This window comes from Echiichthys vipera, assembly GCF_963691815.1.
Source record: "Echiichthys vipera genome assembly, chromosome: 5".
NCBI lineage: Eukaryota > Metazoa > Chordata > Actinopteri > Perciformes > Trachinidae > Echiichthys > Echiichthys vipera.
The window spans coordinates 13,421,526-13,442,867 of record NC_139830.1 but is presented as its reverse complement, the minus strand read 5'-3'; positions in this window follow the sequence as shown (position 1 = coordinate 13,442,867).

The window sequence follows — 21,342 nt, the reverse complement described above, 5'->3', positions numbered from 1 at the left end:
CAACAATGACGTTAATCCAGGTCCTGCACATTAAGCATATAATTACCGGAAGCTTTGTTGAGTTGAAAAAATGCATATTTTGTCGGGATGCACAATATTAAATTCCTTGCTGATATCCGATATGCCAATATTTTAAAACTCATTTCGCCGATAACCAATAACTATACTGATATACTGTATATACCCTTTTTTCCCAACACCTAATTGCATGGATCATCAAGTCTCTTTTGTAGTGGAATTAACATTTTATTATGCAAACTCGTATTGTGTTGACCCACTGTCAAATGCAGGCTTAAAATACAAAGCAGAAAATGATGAAATATTCATCCCTTGTTCAAAATAAGAAAAATACATAAACTTACCTCATGTCAAACATGCCATATTTATCTAGAACAATTGAAATTGAAATAAATTTGAATCAAGACAAGTCAGATACATCGTACTTAAAACATGTCATGTTAAGCTGCAAACATAAAACCTGCCGTCGGGCATTTAGTCTGAATTTAACAAGAAAGCAGCAGTATATTATCGTGTTAGCCGATACCCAATAATGAATTTTAAAGTCAATATTGGCCGATACAAATAGCGTGTCGGTAGTACGTGCATCCCTAATATTTATTAGAAGAATAAACGCGACTAAAGGAGAAAGGGTTGTGGATGAGCATTTGATTCTTACTGCAGAATACGTTTGCGGCAGAGTCTTCATTTAATGTAAAATTGTTTGTTTTGTTGAGGCAGATTTACATAACTTCCCTTCCCCTTTTATTTCTGTGGAAAACAACACAGCAGTGAGTGTAAGATATCATAACACACACATATACATATTCATGACCTCAAGTACATTTCCAGTCATGGACACACACACACACCCATGCACAGGCCTAAACTACACGACAGCTATAAGTGCAGCACATTGTGTTTAGAGCTGTAAGGAATGGGCTTAATTATTCATGATGAGAAGGGTTTGTTATGTTGAATCAAGTTTTTGTTTTTAGCTGTTTAACTGGATTTAAAAGAGCATTCAGAGGACAATACACATTCAAGGATGATTTGCTAACTATTTTGTGTGGTATATGCTTAAAAATTACAAATTTATGTTTCCCTTCTATATACAATTAAAAACTATATATTACATATAGGATGTAGCTCCTGGTGTGAGCCAATAGTTGTCAGCTTGGTGGTTGAGGCTTTAGTGCAGTGTAGGCTGTTGAGTTATAATCACATCATATTAAAAGGTGTTTTTCATATTTAGGGTATTGTTATTCATATACATGGGTTGGAAAAAATATTTGAAAACGTCCACTGGAACAAAAAAGTATCACAAGAACCATCAAAGGAAAGTTCCCCACCAGACGCACACTGCAAAAACCTATCAGGTTTTCTTATACAAGTGTGGACTCAAAAATACAGCAAGTGTGTCCTGAGAACCTCTCTCAGAATATAGACCTATCCTGTACTGCTAAACATAGAGATGGTAACATGTTTCACGTACTCACACTAATGCATTAACCATGTTCTTTGTATTTGAAGTTAATTCCTACATATTTAATCCTAAAAAAGCAGTCTGATAAAAGTGTTTCCGCTGAAAATCTTCCTTCAGAGCACATTTGTATGTTAGAGGAGAAGTGTGTGTGAATGTTACAGAATAGAACTGCTCAACGATGAGATGAGAGCAGTGAGCGATAAGCTCAAACATTTCACAATTTCCTATAATCTTTTAAATACATATTAATATTGTTTCAGGATTATTGTGACACTAGACTAGACTAAATATGTCTATTCTAATCAAATCGAATGAAAAGCGCTATGGAGTTGCTTAATGGAAATTTAGTGTTCGAGTTATTTTGATCTAATGTCAGTCCCTCACTTTATGAAAGTGCAATAAACGAAAACTTATATTTATGTCAGCTATCCACAGACTGCAATAGTGACAACTATACATTGTTTATAAAAGTATCAAAATGTCCACAGAAACATCTCAATTCTCCAGCAACTCTTTTTTCTCAAAACACTTTTACCACACTGAAATCTCAGTCTCAGAGCTCACATGACATAATAATATTCAGAACCATTATACTATCACCAGAAAAATCAATTATAATAAATAAAAATAATAAAACTGTAAATATCCTGTTACACACACACATGCACTGTATTTAAACTTACATATACAGACAACCACAAATAACTCTGTCTATTTTGCCCTGTAATTGAAACCAACGTAATGAGACCTTTCAGGCTGTAATGTAGAATTATACTCAAGAAAGCCACTGCCATATCAGACGAAATTAGCCTTTTCTTTCACGCATGCAGCCCCACTTTATCCATTCTGTCAAAACAAGGCTCAAAGGGTTGCTCCATACTCCTTCATTAGACAACAGTGCGCGCACACACACACACACACACACACACACACACACACACACACACACACACACACAAACACAAACACACAAACACACACACACACACACACACACACACACACAAACACAAACACACATACACACACAACTTTAACTGCTGCAGGGAGCTTGATTATAGCCATTACCAGTGTGACAGCAGTGCCACAGTTAATGATATCTGTGTTATATACCGAGAGAGCTTTGTGGTGAGTTATTAATACTAAGATGCCTCGTCTTTTATGACCTTATCAATAAAGGCTGTTCCGCCAGTCGATACAGCCGCTTCACACCAATGACTATTCATCCACAACGCAAATCGATCCACTGTGATATGTGTGTGTGTATGTGTCTGTGTGTGTAGCAGACTGTAAAAGCATTGGGGTACATATTGTGTTTTAACACTTAACATGCACATTCTTCTTTTGAAGTTGACATGGTGGATCAGTGGAATGTGTTATGTAAAGTGCACAAGTTTCCTCCCACATCCCAATGTGATGTTGATTTTCTGTCTTAAAAGATTGTTTGCCCCGTTCTGCTACCATATACGCATGGAGAGACTTTGACACTACAGTGGGCGAAGCTCATACTGCGTTTGGCCTGAAAAGCCTATAGTAAAACAATCTCATGAAACAAACAAATCAAATTTCTTGGTCTCGATGTGAGATGCCCTCTATGCTTAACATCGTACCTAGTCAGTTAAAATGCTCAACTGTTCTTTTCACAGCTCTGTTAACACAGGTTGTAAACAAATCCCCAGTATTATGAAACAAAGCGATAGCGCTGAATTTGCAGACTGACTGATTCAAATTATGCATACTGTGATAATACTACATTTGATAATAATAACAGCATTTACGAAAGCTATGCAATCAGAGAAATTTAATAGAAGTTAATCTTTGCTGCAACCCACAGCGAGCAATGCACTGTACAAAAAAAAATCAAAAATCAAACAGGTGAGAGGTATTCAGTGCATGATATGTGTTAATATTACAACAGGTGAAAAGACCATAAAGGACTTAAGTGGGTACAGTACATTCAAATGCTAGTCTGCTAGTCAAATGAAGGTGGGTTCAATAAAAGTTAGATAAAGGAAGAACAATCTTTGAGACAATTGGCTTCATGTCTTGGTTGCCACTGTAGCGACTGAAATAAGTTAGATGGCCTAAACCGCTGGACCATTAGAGATGTATTCATACTAAGCAGCAATCCAAACCCACCAATCTGTCAACACTTGCACAGGACTCAACCCTACAGAACTCACACTCTCACTTTCTCTAAACATCTAAAATAGGTTAGCTGGTGAGAATAATTATGTGTGAGAGAGCCTTTGAGAAAGAGAGTGTGGGCAGATGTATGCAGGTGCTCTCAAAGTGGCTGTCAGCAGCAGCATCATCAGCAGCATCAGCAGCAGCAGCAGAAGTGGCACCACACACAGCTCATGAAGGCAAGGTAGTTTAAAATCTTTAGCGCCCAAATAGCCTACCGTAATTTGCGTCAATAGCGTAGTCAAATCTCAACTCAGATATTTGTTTTAATTAATGACTAACACTTTTCTATTATTCGTGTTGTGTGTCGCAAGGAGACGTCCTTTCATCATCTATGAAATCACAGAAAAAAAGACGTAAAAAAAAGAAGTAATCCACTGCATCCGTGTGTAGGCCTACAATGAAAACAGGAACTGATGGTCTGATATCTAATTTGGCATACTGCTTAATTGCCAAAATGTAAACAAATATTAAGCTCAAAAGGTTCTAGCTCTTACTGACTAAATCCATGGCAGCATTGTAGCTACCTGTTGGCATCCCCTCAAGCATTATGGGAACTGTAGTTCCAGTGGCTGAGGGTGAAAGTGTCAGACTTTGATGTAATTATCAGTGCTACAACAAGCTGGCGTACTCCTTCTGTAATTGGTGGAGTTGACCACCCCTGCCAATATTTGTCTGAAGATCCCTCTTATCTGTGCTTTCTCTTTTCCAATTTGTTGGTTTTCTTGTTCACCTTGGCCATGTAAGTCTCTGTAGGTTACACGCCGCTGCTTCTCGCTTTAGCTTGAAGATTATTGACTCCTTCGAAATCTCTTGCGTTAATTGTTTTATCGTCCTACGATCAGCGAGTATGTTCACCTTTACTTGCTTCTGGCAAATTATCAGATCATTTGTGGATGTACACCCGGTAAATACACGGTACAACCTATTAGGTTTGCACAGCTGTTCTGATGGTACAGTCACTAGTTTTTATGATAACAGATTATGCTCATTTATTCACAGTTAGTACTAATTCTCAAGTAGTTCCTAAATGCTTTGGTTGTAAAGCCAGCTGCTGCTGAGGTCCTTACAAAATATGCAAGCTAAACCATCTTTTGCTGCTTTTCAGACTGATAGTAGATCATGCAGTAGGAGTGGTTTGAGAAGTCCCAATTTTTTTTTTCTGTCGAGACTCAAGGTCACCACAGGGTTTCATTGTAACTGTTTGTCCAAGCTTACTTGCTACTGTCCAAGGAGTGATCTACAAACGTTTCAAAGCCGCCTCTCAAGCCAACAGGGAGTGATTGATACTAAAAACACAGGTATTTAGTGGAGAGGGTTTCCCTGCTCAACCTTTCTTCCCACCACACTTATTTATTCTTTGGTTCTGTAAATGTTGAATATTGTATTGAACAAGATAAGATTGTTTCATCCCTCTCCCCCAGTGCTTATTGTGTACAGTGCATGTGCGTGATTGTGTATACATTTCTATCTATGCAGGATTGTTCATGTTTTCCCTCCCTGCAGCTTATGCAGATATAAATATCGCAGGTAATTAATAACTGAGAAGACCTTTGAATCTCAGATGGGATTTCCACTGGGCTTATTCACTCATAATTTTCACCTCCCAGTGCAGAGGAAGATACAGAGGAGAAAAGGCACGGGAGGGGGAGTGTAAAGAATGGAGAAACAAAGAGGAGAGGAGAGAGTGAAATAACAAAAACGACAAGGCAAAAAAACAATGCAGGGAAAAGTGGAGGAGAAAAGGAGAATTGAGAGTCAGGAGGGAGAGCAGAGGCAAAAAGTGAAAGGAAAAAGAAAACTTACAAAGGACGGCCATGCTAAGGAGGAAGCACATGCAAAAGAGACAGAAGAGCAGATCCATACATGTTAGGAAGGTGATGCATGTCAATTCAAGATCCATCCATTTTTTTTTTTTTTTAGAAAATCAACTACAAATGTTTTTGATGCTGTTAAACCACACAAAACAACACTGTACTGTACACGTGGAGTTAGGACTGAGTTGAACTTCAAACAGCTGCATTGCAGACTGTAGCAATCCCAACACTTTGTAAAAAGGGATGTTTATGTTCCCCAACCACTGAAAACTATTTGGAAATGTGCAGTGGCAGTTCAGTATTACACCCAGTACAGCCCCCCTCCAGTTTAGCTTTTCAGAGTGATCACTGCAGCGGATTTCAGCTGAAGGTTCAAACAGACTGCAGAGCTATTCAGCTTGTGGAGACCAGGTCCTAAGCGCTGAACAGAGGAACACAGGTTCAGGTGTTTGCATGTACAGCACAGCAGTTTTGACGGCTTTTGAAAGTGTCGACAGTACTGCTTATGTGTGGCTTTGTGTGGTTTAGTGTGTGTGTGTGTGTGTGTGTGTGTGTGTGTGTGTGTGTGTATACAGTGTATGTGACACTGTGAGAGTCAGATACTACTGGTCACCCCAAGCTCTGTATCTTTATATTGGTTAGCAGTTAACATGGCAGAAATGTCATTGAGCTTTCAGAGCTAATCACTGCACAGAACAGACAGCCCTGGGTGCAGATTTTCCCCAAGCAACCTGGCACTGTGCAAACAGCCCCCCCCCCCCACATACACACACACACACACACAAATGCTGTAGTTTTCATGGGTACAGTTGTTACAGCATAATGTGTGGACTACTTTTAACGGATTATATCTGAATATTGAAACTAATGTAAATGTGAAAGCTTGATGCAACACCTCAATGTAGAGACAGCTTTTGCCTTACTTTATTTTCATTTTGACCTTTCTTGGACTTTATTATCCATGTTGGTCACCATACAGGAGCTCAGAAGTTGCACATTGGCACAATGCAGTGGAGTAATGAATGATAATAGGATTTTTTGTGAGTTCATGTAAAGTGGGCAATTAGAGAAATCTAACTCGGATATCAGAGTGTGTGAGAGAGAGGGAGCGGGTATCTGATTGGGCCAATCAAGTGGGCATAATTCCCTTGCAGATGTTTAACTGAATTAAAAAGGACAAATGAATAAATGCATTAGTACAGCAGATGTTTGAGCAGACTCCTGAGGACTCACGTATAGAAGATCGACATTCCTCATTATTGACTCTGACTTTTTAGCTTCATCAAGTGTTTGGACTTTTTTTTGGTAAAAATGGTTTGTTGTGACCAGATTAATCATGCCTTTCATACTGCGGGCATGAAATTAAATTTAAATTGTTTCACTCCCTTAGTGATTGGCAGAAAAATTATATTGTACCCAGTAGCTTTAGCCTGCCTTGTCTTTGTGGAGGAGAATCAGGTAGTTTACTATGCAACACTGCAATTTGCTCCACAACTGCTGCAGTCGAATGTGTTGTCAGCCTTGAGGTACACACATTTCAGATATTTTAAGGGGCTAGAACTGTAGAATGTAGATTACATCAAAGTGCCTTTGTTTTTTCCCCACCACTTCTGCTGATGAGCTTATTTTGAACAATGGCTACAGCAATTATACATCTGTTACATCTGGTCAGTCGTCTGCTTATGGAGGAAGAGAGAATAAGCTGCCACTGCACTTTAACACCTAAACTTCTCTATTTTTCTCTTTGTAAGATAATCCTTTCCCTAACTATGAATCATTTCAAAGCTAAACATTTCTCTGCAAAGTTTATATATTTAACCTTTCAAAAGATTTGTTCAACGTCTCTTCTGTGTGATACCTTTTACTTTAGTCTCCAACCTTGAACTTCAGCACTCACTATTAACCTGCTCTACACGTTCCTTGGCTCATCTTTCATTCATCTCTCCCTTTCTTTAGCTCTGCAATACCTCTCCCACACCTCCCACTCGTTTGTAACTTTCCTCTGCATCTGAGCAATGTCATTTCCTCTTCTTTTTGGCCAATGCAGCACGTCTTTAATAATTGTTTAGTCTTATCTTTAAGCTACGATTGAGAGCGGATAGTCGTGTGCGGATAGTCGTGTGCTATCGCTTGATGTCACAGCTCCCCTTCTGCAGCTGTTTCTGGTGATCATGTCTTCATGTAAGCACAGACTTTAATTAAACTAACAGTGGAAATGGAAATTACCATACAAGCATCAATGACGTTATTTGCAGAACAGATTGAATTCCTTTTTCATCTTGTCATCTCTTCCACCCTATCAACTTAGCCTTTGTAAGCGGATCCTCTGTTGAACATTATGGCACTGCTCTGTGTCAACCAGTCGTCATTTAGGTGTAATCCTCATGCCTGTGCCATTATTTCTGTCATGTTAAATATTAGCTGGTGACTTGAATTACTCAGTCATCAATAGTGAAACCAAAAAGCACAAACAATATGCTGCAGACATTGATGTTCCTTGATATTGATAATGAAAAAAATGAATAAAACCGAGAGCACAAATTAAATTAATCATTTGGCTTCACCTGCTGTTGTAAAAATGAAGCATCCCTTAAAAATTCGTTTGAAACCAAAAACAGAATAATTTCTGTGAAACTTTCAGGTGTTTACACACTTTGCTTTAATGGCCTGTCGTTGTCTTTATAGACCACTGATTAGTCGAGGTGCTGGGTGTTGGCACCTGTGCTGTCCTCATTCACTGTTCATACATTTACCTACAAAAAGTATACAGTGGTCGTATTTATCATGGTAGTAATTCCATCCGGGGGAAAGAATGAAAGCAGGTGGTGTAGTATAAGATCAACATAGGGTGCAGGGTGGTGGATGGGTTCCATAACACATAACACTTTTACCTGGGGTCCGGTGTTCAGTCATTTTGGTGCCTAAACGTAAAGTTATAGAAAGTATCGCTTAATGTTTGTAAACACACAGCATTCACAGTCGACTCCTACTCTCCTCCCCAACTCACTCTCAACAGCCAAAAAGAGTGAGAGAGTAGTACTGAGTAGAGAGAGCAAGCTCTATTCAGTCAGGATAAAACAGTGAATCAGAGTAATAAAACAATATTTTATGATTTTTTTTCATGGAATTTACTTTCAAAGCACAAATAAACACACACATGCCTGAGTCCTGCCAGAAGGTGCTGCACTGTGGGGTTATGAGTGACTGCAGAGCGTCATCCTATCTCCGATCTTGTGCTCTGTGCTTCAGTATCTGAAGCCGAGGGGCAGTTCATAAAAAAGCAAGTGGGAATCAGAGAGCTGGTGGTTAAACCCAAACATGGGCCAAGCCAAACCCAGAAATGTCCCTGTCTCTTACATATACTATGTAAACGGCAAATACAGGCAGAGGGCAGGATCTCTGCAGATACAGACGCCCTTCTATTGGGTCATACGTGATGATTGATAGGGATTACTTTTGTATCAGTTTAAACATTTTGTGTAAAGCATAAAAATGACATGTTATACCTTTAAACATCACCTTTTTTTGCCTAAACCTAACCAGTCACATAACGGCTGTTTTGGTGCCTAAACTTAACTGTTACCTTTTGTTGCCTAAACGTAACTGTCAAGGTCATGCACCGATTGCAGTTTCACAGCGTTAAATAGAATGCCATGTCTCATCAGATATCATACGAACCTGTTTACTTCATATTTTGTAAGAGATCATACGAAACTGTTCCACAGCATTAAACAGAATGTCATGTTTCATAAGATATCAAACAAATTGTTGTGCACACGTTTTCATAAGGTATCATACAAACCCGTTGAGGAGAATATGCTGTGACACCACCATGGGAAGCACGACCTGTGAATGACTCATTTTCTCTCTCATTCTCTTGTGCTTTGCTCTCCCTTTCTTTTTTTGCCTTTGGCATTGTTGTCTCCATGGTACAGCTAAACAACCCCCCGCAGGATTATTAAAGTATTTTTGATTCTGAATCTCTGATTCCCCACTCTTTTGTTCATTTTGCTGTTTTTTTTGTACACTTAAATAATAACATTTGCAGAAACATAGAAACCGTATTTATGTGTGTACATGCATCTCCCTCGGTTTTTCTCCTTATGTCAGTTACTCTCATCTTTAGGATACTCTGTTTTGTCCCTTTTTAGGCTCTTTCTATTGCGGCATCTCCTCTTAAATCCTCCTTTTATGCCACTATATTATTCTCTACCTCTCTCTCTCTCTCTGAGATGTAAACCCTGAGGAGTTTAAGGATTACAGTACTGTGGTCATATAGCAGTATGGAAGATGCACATAGAGTATGCACACTTTCACACACAAACCGCAAACACACTTAGAAATACACAAAATAAATAGATTGTCTTAAAATAAAGAAGACACACACACACACACACACACACACACACACACACATTTACACTTACAAGATATTAGTGGACATTCTTCGAATAAATGAAATAGACACATGCTGTGTAATAGAAGCGACTAGAATGCACTCAGAGCACAAACCATCAACACTCAACTATAGCTCACAAAGCTGCAGCATTTATAAAAGCATTGAATAGGGACACCTATAGCTAAATCTAATGTGGTTAAATTGAACAGCTTATAAATCCTATTTCAGTTCAGCTTTTTCCGGATACTGCCCTCTTAAGAAGAGCAGGCGCATTCGTCATTTCGCGTCAGTGCCCCAAAACACGTTTGTGATCAAAGGAGAAAGGTGTAGTCCTCGCTTTTCTCTCTTGGATGTACCATAGGCAATCAGCAGCCAGATGTCCAGGCCACGCCCTCCACAGGTGCTTAGCCTTTTGTCCATAATGTATTTACTTATTTGTTGGTTGATTGATTGCTTCATTCCACAGGCGGAAATCCACTGGAATCGAGGTCCAAAAAAAATATTTTTTTATAAATTTCCGAAAATTTTCAGACGGAAATCCATGCTTGCGTGAACCGGCCTTTAAACTCACTGGCCTAGCATTGGGGATGGGTAGAAAATGATGAAAGACAAGTTGTTCTTTTTAATCCAGTAACTCAACGGTAATTTGGGTTAAAACAACACAAATATATTAAATTGTAATGTGTGGTCAACCCAATATTTCGATGGTGATATATAGACCTATGCTTTGTAAATTTAAAAAAAAGGGATTTCAACATTGTTTGTGTTTTTCAACCCAAACCATGACAGTTTTCCCTAAACTTACCCAAGAGACCTTTGTGCCTGTAGTGCCTGTATGTAAGAGACATCAATTTTTAGGCCTGAAGTAAGTGGTGTTGAATTGGATTGTATTTTTTTTATTACTGTCCATGTCCTCTGACTAAATGTGCGTTAATATTTTTTAATTGTTTACTATTTGCTCCAGGATCTACCTACTTCCTTGTTTCTTTCAAAAAGTCTTTCGCCCTCATTTACGGTCTGCCTCGTCTTTCCCAGTGTCACTTTCGATCTTTCACTCTCTCACTGCTTTTCTCTCTCACAGTAATTACCTCCCTCTGCGGCAGCCTCTCCCTCGCCACTTAGCCACCTTTCTCTTCCATCTGTCTGTCTGTCCCTCACACACACACACACACACACACACACACACACACACACACACACACACACACACACACACACATGAGGCGGACAGAGAGCTAACATATGTGTGCCATCACATGTTGTATGTGTCATATTCTGCTGGAAACTTTTTTCTCATGCTCCTGAGTGCCTATCAGCTTATTTCTCACAGCTGTTCTCATGCAGTTTTCGTACAGACCTGTTCATGAGAACACGTTGATTTTCTCACACACTCTTCACGGTTTTGGACTTTTATTTTGCTCCCGATAGGGACAAGCGGTTAAAGCTGGATGGATGGATGGATAAATTGTTTCGTACTTTTTTATTGTGTTGTTTAAACTTCTCTGCCCAGCATCTTGAACTTTCTACTTTGTATGAAATATGCTTTATAAATGAAACGGCTTTGCTATTACAGTGAATGTCATGAAAATATCTGAGATTAAACAGCTTTGAGTGTTCAAAAAGATACTTAAGATACTTAGGCATGCTCTCAATGTATGATACCACATGTACAGACAGAAATAAACACATGCAGGATAAAGTGCAGATTCATTATCCACTACAATATACCTTCTTTGTCCTGCCTGACAGTTGTTAGTTTAGCTTGTCTTCTCTGCTCAGTATTCCTGGTTTTCTTCCAATGTAATCTTTTGGGTGTGATTAGTTTTCATGAATGTTTTTTTTTGGCCTTTGTGTTTGCTTTTTATTATTTCATATCAAATAAGGTGAGGTATCTGTGTCCCTCATCTTATTTGTTCTCATTCTCTGCCTGTCTCATTCTTCTATCCTCAGAGGGTATGCACACTTCAGCCATTTTCCTCTTCTCCTCTTTCTCTCTTGTCATTTCTCCGACTATTACCTCCACTCAGAGCTGAGGAACCACAATGCTTGTTATTAACTTTCTCATACCATTTATCTCCCTTTCACTATACCCCCATTACCTCCCCTGCTTTCTGACATCCACTCATGGCTCCCTGTCTCTCTCCTTGTCTTTCTCCTTCTCACACACACCATTTGTCTGTTTCAGTCTCATTAGTATTATCCCTGTCTTGCAGACAGCAGGTAGGTTCAACACCCCATACCCACTTTCATACTTCAGTCTCCCAATACATCATACATCCTCCTGTTCGTTACTGCAGCATCGTTCCTTTTACACCTGTCAATGTGGTCATTTGATCTTCATGATCACAGCACTGCCAGAAAGCATATGACCACCGAACATAACTGCACTATCATTTCAATTAAGGCTGTGGAATGGCAGATTAGCTGATATGTGGGATGCTGGCTATCCGCTAGAGACAATAAATCAGCTGAAATAAAGAGCAACTACATATGTGCATGCCTAAGTGCGGTTAATGTTATCTAAAAATGGATGATATGGCTTAAGGAAAGGTTGTTTCCTGAGATTTAGCAGCAATGCCTCCAACTTGGTTTGACATTACTACTCTAATACTTAACTGGCAGTATTAACAGATTGGAAACCAGAGAGGAATGAACTTTCTTCTCTTTGTCTTTTAAGTCCTGTTAGGGGTGTAATGTATTACAGCACCATATTTTATGATACAAAAACAAAAATTGCAGCATCAACAACATCATTTTTGGCTCTGTTAGCAGTGTAGTAGGAGCCTCGGCGTAGCTTTTTTTTATGTAAGTAGTAGCATTGGGATGTCTCTCTCACCAAAATAACAACACAGATGAATTTAGATATAGAGTGAAGTGAATTCTTGCTCTGCTGCTTGAGTTTGGCCACAAACAGATAACCGGCTATAACTCCAAAACTGCTGCAAAAAAACAAGCAGCAGCAACATTTTATTCAAACAGACTGACTTTTAAACGTAACCAGAAAAGTTTCTATTACTGTTTGGCCTTTTGTCTCTAGTGCCATAAAACTTAAACACAAATAGACATACACCTTCAAGTTGAAACATTTTCAATTTTGCTTTCATTCCTGGTGCTGGAACTGAATCTGCTTCTGCCTTTGAATAGGATAAGACACACCTATATTTTTGTTAACCCAATTTGTTCATGTTCTGTCGGATAATTTAACTAGGACTCTAATGTTTAGATCTTTTTTTTTATTATTTATTTTGCAAATTGCAACAATGTCAAAAAAGAAAACCAATTGAAATCACTGTTTTTGCATCATTCTGTCAAACTGCATTTCAATAAAACAATTATTATGGCTTAAAAATGTCAGTTGTCTTCTTCTTACTTGCAGGATTAACTTTGCATTGGGGTTTGAGGTGTCTAAAAGGTAAAACATTCTGGGGAAAAAAAATGTTGCACTAAAGCATTTAAAAAAAAAGCCAAAATGATGTACTAAATACCAACCAGCTGTGAATCTGCATAAATACCTTGATTTAGGTTTGAATGTGCATGTGAGCGTGAATTCATTCATCTGAATGGATTTGTTGTGTTTGCACATTCCTGCGGCTGCTCTCTCCCATGCCCCGAGGAATTTCCTGGAGTTCCCTGTTTCCTGATCACCTGTTATTGTCTTCCATCACAGGATTATAGAGGCACATCCATACCCACAGTGTGGCCCACATCACGCCCACACGCACACACACACATGCACACAAGCAGTGATCTATTATAAAAGGAAACCATCCCTTTCCTGATTAAAAGTCTGTGATACGTGAGTTTGTGTGTGTGTGTGTGTGTGTGTGTGTGTGTTTGTTTGTTCACAGCAAGGAGGTCAAAGTCTGTCCTCGATGACTCCCACCTTTCAGCCAGCCATTAAAAAAAACTTTGAAAGAAAGAGACGTCACAAAAAGTAAATACAAGAGTCTAACAAAGGAAAGAAAATGTTAAGGCGGCATTATAAAGAATGTTTTTGAATGTAATAAAGTGATAGGGGAGATTAGGTTCAGATCACCTCAGTCAGCTGAATAGTGACCAAACTGATATTAGTCAGTGGACTAACCAGCTTATTTTCCTCACATGCATCTAATACACAACGTTAATTTATTAGTTTACAATTCAAATGTGTAAGCCTGCCAAATGAGTAACGTTTTATTCTGGATTCCCATGTAGCACATTCCCCATCTATGTCCATTATTTGTTTTCTTACAATGCATTCCTTTAAAAAGTACTTTGAAGGAATTACTAAATAAAAATTTGAAGATAAACTACATGAATAATGAAACCTATCTCACAGGTCATCTCTCCTGTCTGAAGGAGGTGAAGAAGGGAGAGGTGGACTTAAAGATGATTTTCATCTATTATTATTATTATTATTAATTGCCTGTTAAGTTCCTATCTATCAAAGAGTGAGGTAAAACAATGGTGATTGATCATATGATCCACTAATGAAAGTACTTGTACTTGCCTTTATATATATATATATATATCCGTGTCTTTGGCGACATTCCCTTGCTAGATGTCAAGATATGCTGCGTTCACTTGTAATTGGAAAATGGGGAACTTTCAACTTCTTAGTCAGGATTGTAGTAAGGGCAGAAGTATAATAGGAACCTGTATGTGTGTGTCTGTGTGTATGGATTGAAGAAGGTAACATATAGGGGACAGACGGGAAGTAGACAGGTAAATGTGTTTCAATAAAGTTTACAAAAGAGCAAAGAAAAAAAACATCTTACTGCCAGAGAGGCCTATAGAAATAAGGTATCTTAATTCTTATGGAGTACAAGTTTAAGGTAAAAGGGGAAGTAAAGGAGCTTAGAGGAGTGAAGGGTGAAGAAAAAGAGCTGTGGAGGAAAGTGATAAACTGACTCCGCCAGAAGAATTGATTCATGATTCGTAATTACTCAGCATATCCATCTGGGAACTCTTTGGAAGATCTTTTTGGAAGGGGCGAAAATACTGGTTTCTGATTGGATAAACCATCTTTCTATCACCACCTATGTTGGTGATAGACGGCCAAAATGAACCAATCAGATCAATGAAGCGTATGACGTATTATCAAAGCGTCGAGACAAAGCTCAGAAAGTAAACAACATGTCGGTACAGGATATAAGCATCTTTTCCCCAGAGAAAAGCCTCCAGTGCCTCTTCTTTCAGAGAAGGAATACTCTCTAATTCTTATAAAGCTTGCTTGATAGCTGCGCTCATCTCATCCGTGGAAGCCGCCATGTTGTTTACACTTAACAGTTGTTTCTTGTTGCATCACACTTAAACCCGCCTCAAAACCGACGCTGATTGGACATTTGCTTGGCAAAGAGTTCCAAAGTTTCTCCGTCACACATTAACACACTGATCTGGGAGTGAAATACAATGGAGCTTGCAAAATCAGGATGGTCTCATGAGGCTAAGAAAGGTTAACTGTTGCGTGCATGTGTCTGCGTCTGTTTGTCTCTTCAGCACATTTTGTTCTCTCTTGAGCATTTATAGAAAGGTCTGTGTGTGTGTGTGTGTGCGTGTGTATCTGTATGTGTGTGTGTGTGTGTGTGTGTGTGTGTGTGTGTGTGTGTGTGTGTGTGTGTGTGTGTGTGTGTGTGTGTGTGTGTGTGTGTGAGTGTGTGCGTGTGTTTCCTGCTATTGTATTTTACGTCAGCTTCAAACCAGTATTTGTCTGTACATGTCTATGTGTCACAGGAACCAGCCTCCATTAAGTGCCAACCGTTTCCATGATGAGGTCTTGACTCTTTGTCATGGGTGAGTGCAGGCTGTGTTATAAATGTCCAGGGGGTCTTGTTTTTAGAGCACATTGTCCTTTGAATTCTGCATTTTATGAGCATAATAATCCTAGGGCTCGGTATCATTGAAGTACCTATATTGTAATAACAGCAGTGAAATGATACTTTTTCTTTATGCATGAATAAAGCAGATCATTTAATGCAATATCTGCCTTAAGAAGGGGAATAAAAAGCTCTGACTGCCTGTTCTACTTAACTCTCAAATTGTGTTCAAGGCTCCATCAGACACTCCGATGCACTTACAACTGCATTCCATAATTTCAAATGATACATTTTCTTGCAAACATCACTTCACCAGCACTGTGGGTTAATTCCAACAAACCTTACAGTGCACCGTGGTGGATGAAGGAAGGCTAGTCCTGTTTAAAGTCAAAATTAATCAAGCAATATGGTCATGCTGGGAAAATTTAAAAAACTTTATATATTTCATAAGTGAGTAAAGTGCGTCTGCCTCTCCCAGCTTTGTGTAATGGATTTGTGTTTCCTTTTTTATTTTTTGTTTAACAAGATGATAGTGTTGAAAGCAACTGAGTTGAATTGCATCACTCCTCAAGTTGTTAGATATTGTTTTGGACCTTTTAGTGTCAATATCAAAGAAAATACTAGTCATCAGCTAATATGACTTTTTTTGTCCGTTGTATGACGCAAACAATGGTAATGGAAAGATGTAAACTGCAAATTGAGATGCAGACATGTCTGACTTAGATCATTAGCAGAAAGGAGGAGGGGAGAAAAATAAAAAGGGGAAGTACAGAAACACAAAAAAAAAATACATCCATTTTTTATACAGTTTATAATTTCAGTATACAATATAGGATACAATTTCTTTAGTAAAATGTGCTGACACTGCTAAAAAATATATTGTATATTATAAATGTATAGGACTGTGTTCTTATATGTAAACTGCATTAAGTTCCCTTCAGAAAATTGGAGAAAAGATGATTTCAGGGGTCGGACGACCACATAAAATTCATGCTCGAGGACACTTAAGCTGGGAAGATTCTTTCAAACTTATAAGAAGAATATCTCGACTCACCATGCTGCAGTTCTTTTTAGGGATGCTGAAATCTCTGCTGGACATTTAAAATATGGATGTTGGCACTTATGCAGGAAGATAATCTCCACACAGACACACACACACACACACACACACACACACACACACAAACACACACACACACAAAATATGAGAGCAGTAAGAGAGGTTCCTAATGGAAAAAACAAGTTATTATTTGGTTACAAGTATATTTGCCCCCCTCCTCCAGTTCCTTCACTAATGCATCTAATAAGTCATAATGAAAGGAAAGATAGATGGAAAGAGGGAGTGGTACAAGGTAAGAATGAGACACTTTTCTGGTTTTGGCAGATGGGGGGAAAAATGTCCAAGGTGACACAAGAAATGCTGTTCAGGGTAAAATGCTTCAGAAACATTCCTCCTATCCAGCAAGGCTAAATATAGACTCATTAAAAATCTAAAGAACCCATTGAGGGGGAGGGGGAGGGGCAGGGGTGTAGATAGGAAACGAGTTTGTCAGAAACAGAGAGAGAGTGAGATTCGAGGGAGAGACGGACAGGTAAAATAGATTTAAGGGAGGGTAGCAATAGTGAGAGACATTGAAGTAGTATTAGATATAATGAAAAATAGAGGGACAATTCTGTTTTGTACCACGCAGGAGAGAGAAACGTGTCACTTCCATCACAAAGGGGCCACCAGCTCGCCTACTTCGCCTCTTAACTCTCTGCTCTCATCCAGTATTCAATAGCCTGTTCCTTTTCGGCCAGCAGAAATAGAAAAATGCCTTATTGTCATCAGGTTTCACTTCCATTCCCTTTCTAATTGAAAAGTGAGGTGGAGGAGCAGACAGGTGAGGGGTAAAACTGACAGGGAGAAACAGAGAAGGGTAGATAGAGAACTAAAGGAGGATCATATTAAAACTACGTTTGTGGTTCAACAATATTAAATATAATTTGAAAACAAAGTAAAAGGTACGCAAAATGTAAGATGTAACCCCCACAAAGACTAAAAGTGTGTTCACACAGAAAGCAAAGAAAACTTTTGCCTTGCATCATTCAAATACCTTTGACCTCCACATTGTGTGCAGTCTTGAGTTGATTTGCTATAAACAGCCAATATAACAACTGTATACAGACATTAGATGTAAGCTAGTTTTTACACAAAGGATGCAAGGGAGTGTGCATGTGTGTGGCGGCTCAGCCTCTGACTGATCTCAAAACTCACCAGGAACTCCAGTTCTTTGTTATCTCCCTCCAGTCTCTCTCTTTTTTTTTCTCTCATCTCTGCATGCTTGTGAAGTACATTCATAAAGCCTCTGTATAAGTAAGCATTTTTACACTCAATTTGGAGCTTTTGCAACTCTTCATTTCACACCACCTCTATGGAAATAGCATCTGATCGCATCTGCCTATTGGTTTTGTTTGCAATTGCTCTGCCTCTACAATTGGCCATGCTTTCAGTAAGATGGCTATACTCAGTTGGTAACCTATTGACTACATAATTTGTATTTTGTTGAGCATTCTCTGGCATTTGTTGGTTGAGCTACTGCTATCCATAGATAGTTACAATAGACATTTTACGTTTGAATGTCGATTATTCAAGTTCAATGGATAAAGTCTAAGTGAAGTCACAAATCCCCCATGTAAAAGTCAAATTCAAAGTCTATTTAAAATTTGTCCAAATGTGTCCAAAGGCATTGTCTGACTTGAAACCGCACCTCTCCGGTGTAGAGACCGGACCTGAAGAAGCAGCCCTCATAGCTGAAACATTAAGACACACAACTTGACAAATTTCAGAGACTTCAAACTTGACTTTAACATGGGATTTAGGGATTAGTGACTTCACTTAGACTTTATCCATTGAACTTGAAATAACTTGATGAATAATCTACATTTAAAATTAAAAGGTCTATCACTATGTGCAACAGATGGACAACGGAAGGAAAATGCTACTGGCTGATTTTTTTTGGGTGGAATATATAAATAACGTAAATTTAGCAAACGTAGAGTGAATGAAGGTTGATGTGGTGTAATGAGATCTGACAGGTGCAGCCAGGTTCAAGTCCATGCATATTATTTTACAGAATAGAAGGAAGTGCATTAGCATGAACCAACGGATGACACCAAATATGAAGAGAGAAAAGAGAAACAGACAGATACAGAGAGTTAGGTCTTAAGAGGAATGGGAGCAGAAGACGAGAGAGCGCCTTTGAGGAGAGAGCAGCTGCTCAGTGGAACAGCCGCAGGGCAAATTTCAGAATGCATGACAAGGGGCACCTCCGAGGCCTGGGTACATACACTGACACACAAACACTCTCTCACACAGACACACACACACAGTCATCCTAGATGAGATATCATTTGCACCATGTATGTGTGCTCATGCAAGGACACACGTGTGTATCTTTTGGGTGTGTACTATGTATTACCGCACACACACACACACACACACACACACACACACACACACACACACACACTTCTGAATGTTTAAGCTGTGCGAGCTGCTACAACTGTCTAACAGAGCCAGATGAAGCCAGTTTAGCTGTCTGTGCCCAGATTATTAATTACACTCTGTGATATATAAATGGGCAGAAGATGCAATTTTAGTGATACTGCAGCCACACAAAAAGACAACATACGGAAGATCTTAAAGCTGTAGTCGGCAAGTCTGGCAGATTGAGTTGACTCAGTCAAATTTATGATGTTTACAACTCTCATGCACCCCCCCAACACACACACTACCATCAACATTTCTGTGAACGCACCGTCTCTTCTCTCATCAATAAACGCCATGGAGTACTCACTACATGGAGGTAGGCTGAATAACTTACTCATAGGTAGCACTTGCCAATATGCCTAGCTTGAGGCGTTTGCATGTGATATTGTAACATGCGCAAGGGGGGGGGGGGGGGGGGGATCTGTGACGAACTGTGACTGACAGTGATTGGATAGGATGATACGGGCATGGTCGATTTTTGCAAAACAAACAACAGGCTCTACATGCACCGGATGATTTATGTTGTTCTATCGAGGCATAGTGTCGGTTTCAGTTGCCTTCAGCTTTAACATTGTAACAGCAAGCTTCTCATGTGCAATTTTTAAAGTTAAAGTTTGTATGATTTAAAAATGAATTTTAAAAATGTACATTGTGAGCCATTTTAAAGCAAAATCAAAGTGCTAAATGCTTTATGTCTGTTAACACAGTCACCCCCAATATGTATAGACATACATAAATGCAGGAGTCGGAGCCTCTGTGGTCAAGGAACGTTTGCTCTTTATGCTCATTACTTATCTTTTTATCCCAAATGCATGGTGTACAAACAAACACAACAAGTTCTTCAAGGGGCTCACCCATACAGATGTTTTTAGTTATATTAGCTAATAACACCTCATCACAGAACTGAGTGTGAGTTTACACAGTGATTGGTATCTTTTACTTCTGTTACACCTGTTAGGGTGGATAACTTCCACTACTTACAGTCTTTTAAGAACCTGGAGTTGTTAATTCCCAGCAGAGATGCATCACACATAGTGCAATCAGTTTCATTAGTCAAAATAAGTGAAAACATCTGTGAGGGTGTGCAGAAAAATTAAGGTGAATTTAAGTATCAATAAAACAATCTTTTAAGTATCTTTGTTATAAAACTTGCATTTTTTTTATCTCATCTTCCTTTCTTTTAGTTGTTTTAGTTAATATTTAGTGTTGTTATGTAATTCACAATGGCTTTTAGTCCTGCTCCACTCTAAAACAGCCATCTCTCTATTAGCTAATTGCCCTAGTTTCCTCCATTCTTTCCACCCCTCTTTCACTCCCCTGTTACTTTCTATCCCTCTCTGTCTCACAGGGCTGTGAGGGCAATTAGGCTGTTTTACTGCTGTTCCAGTTTTACTGGCAAGGGAGCAACACTATAAACACTAATTAAGACACATTGACATGCACACGTACACACATACAGGCGTGAAGGTAATCAGCTTTTCCTATTCTGTATACACACCTCTTGTGTTTCTACCAAACCAGCCTATATCTGCATAAAATTCCTCATTAATAAAAAGTACAATAAAACACCAGATAGTATGATGCTCAGTCAAAAATACACAATTAAAGATAATTTATCAATGAATCACTGATTGTCTCATTAAAACATATGTTTTATTGTGATCCTAATAATGTAAATGGATGTACTAGGGGTGTTAATACGATACTATATTGATTCTTTGGACAATATGATATGTCCTGATCAGAGGCAGCTGCTGGTCTTTCAAGGAGGGGAAGCTAATTTTTCCTGCCTACATCATGAATGTGTTTGTTTATTTATATGTAAATTCTATCCTTCGTTCCCTTTCAAGAAAATGATCTGTGACCTTGTCGTACCAAAATTTTTTCCAGTGTCCTCTAAATGGCCAGCAGAGCTAGGCTGCTTAAACGGCCTTGGCCCAGCTGGAGCTGCTGCGCCAGGCTACTGTGAAGTGTGTCCGCCTGTGAGTGCTCGTTGGGGAAAGAAACCGCAGAGTGACAGAAAAGAGTCGCTAACACAACACTAGTCGTTTTTAACAAAGACAAAGTCGCTGCTCCACTGGATGTTTATTCTTCAAGATCGCTGATTCGCTCATTCAGCTGTCAATCAA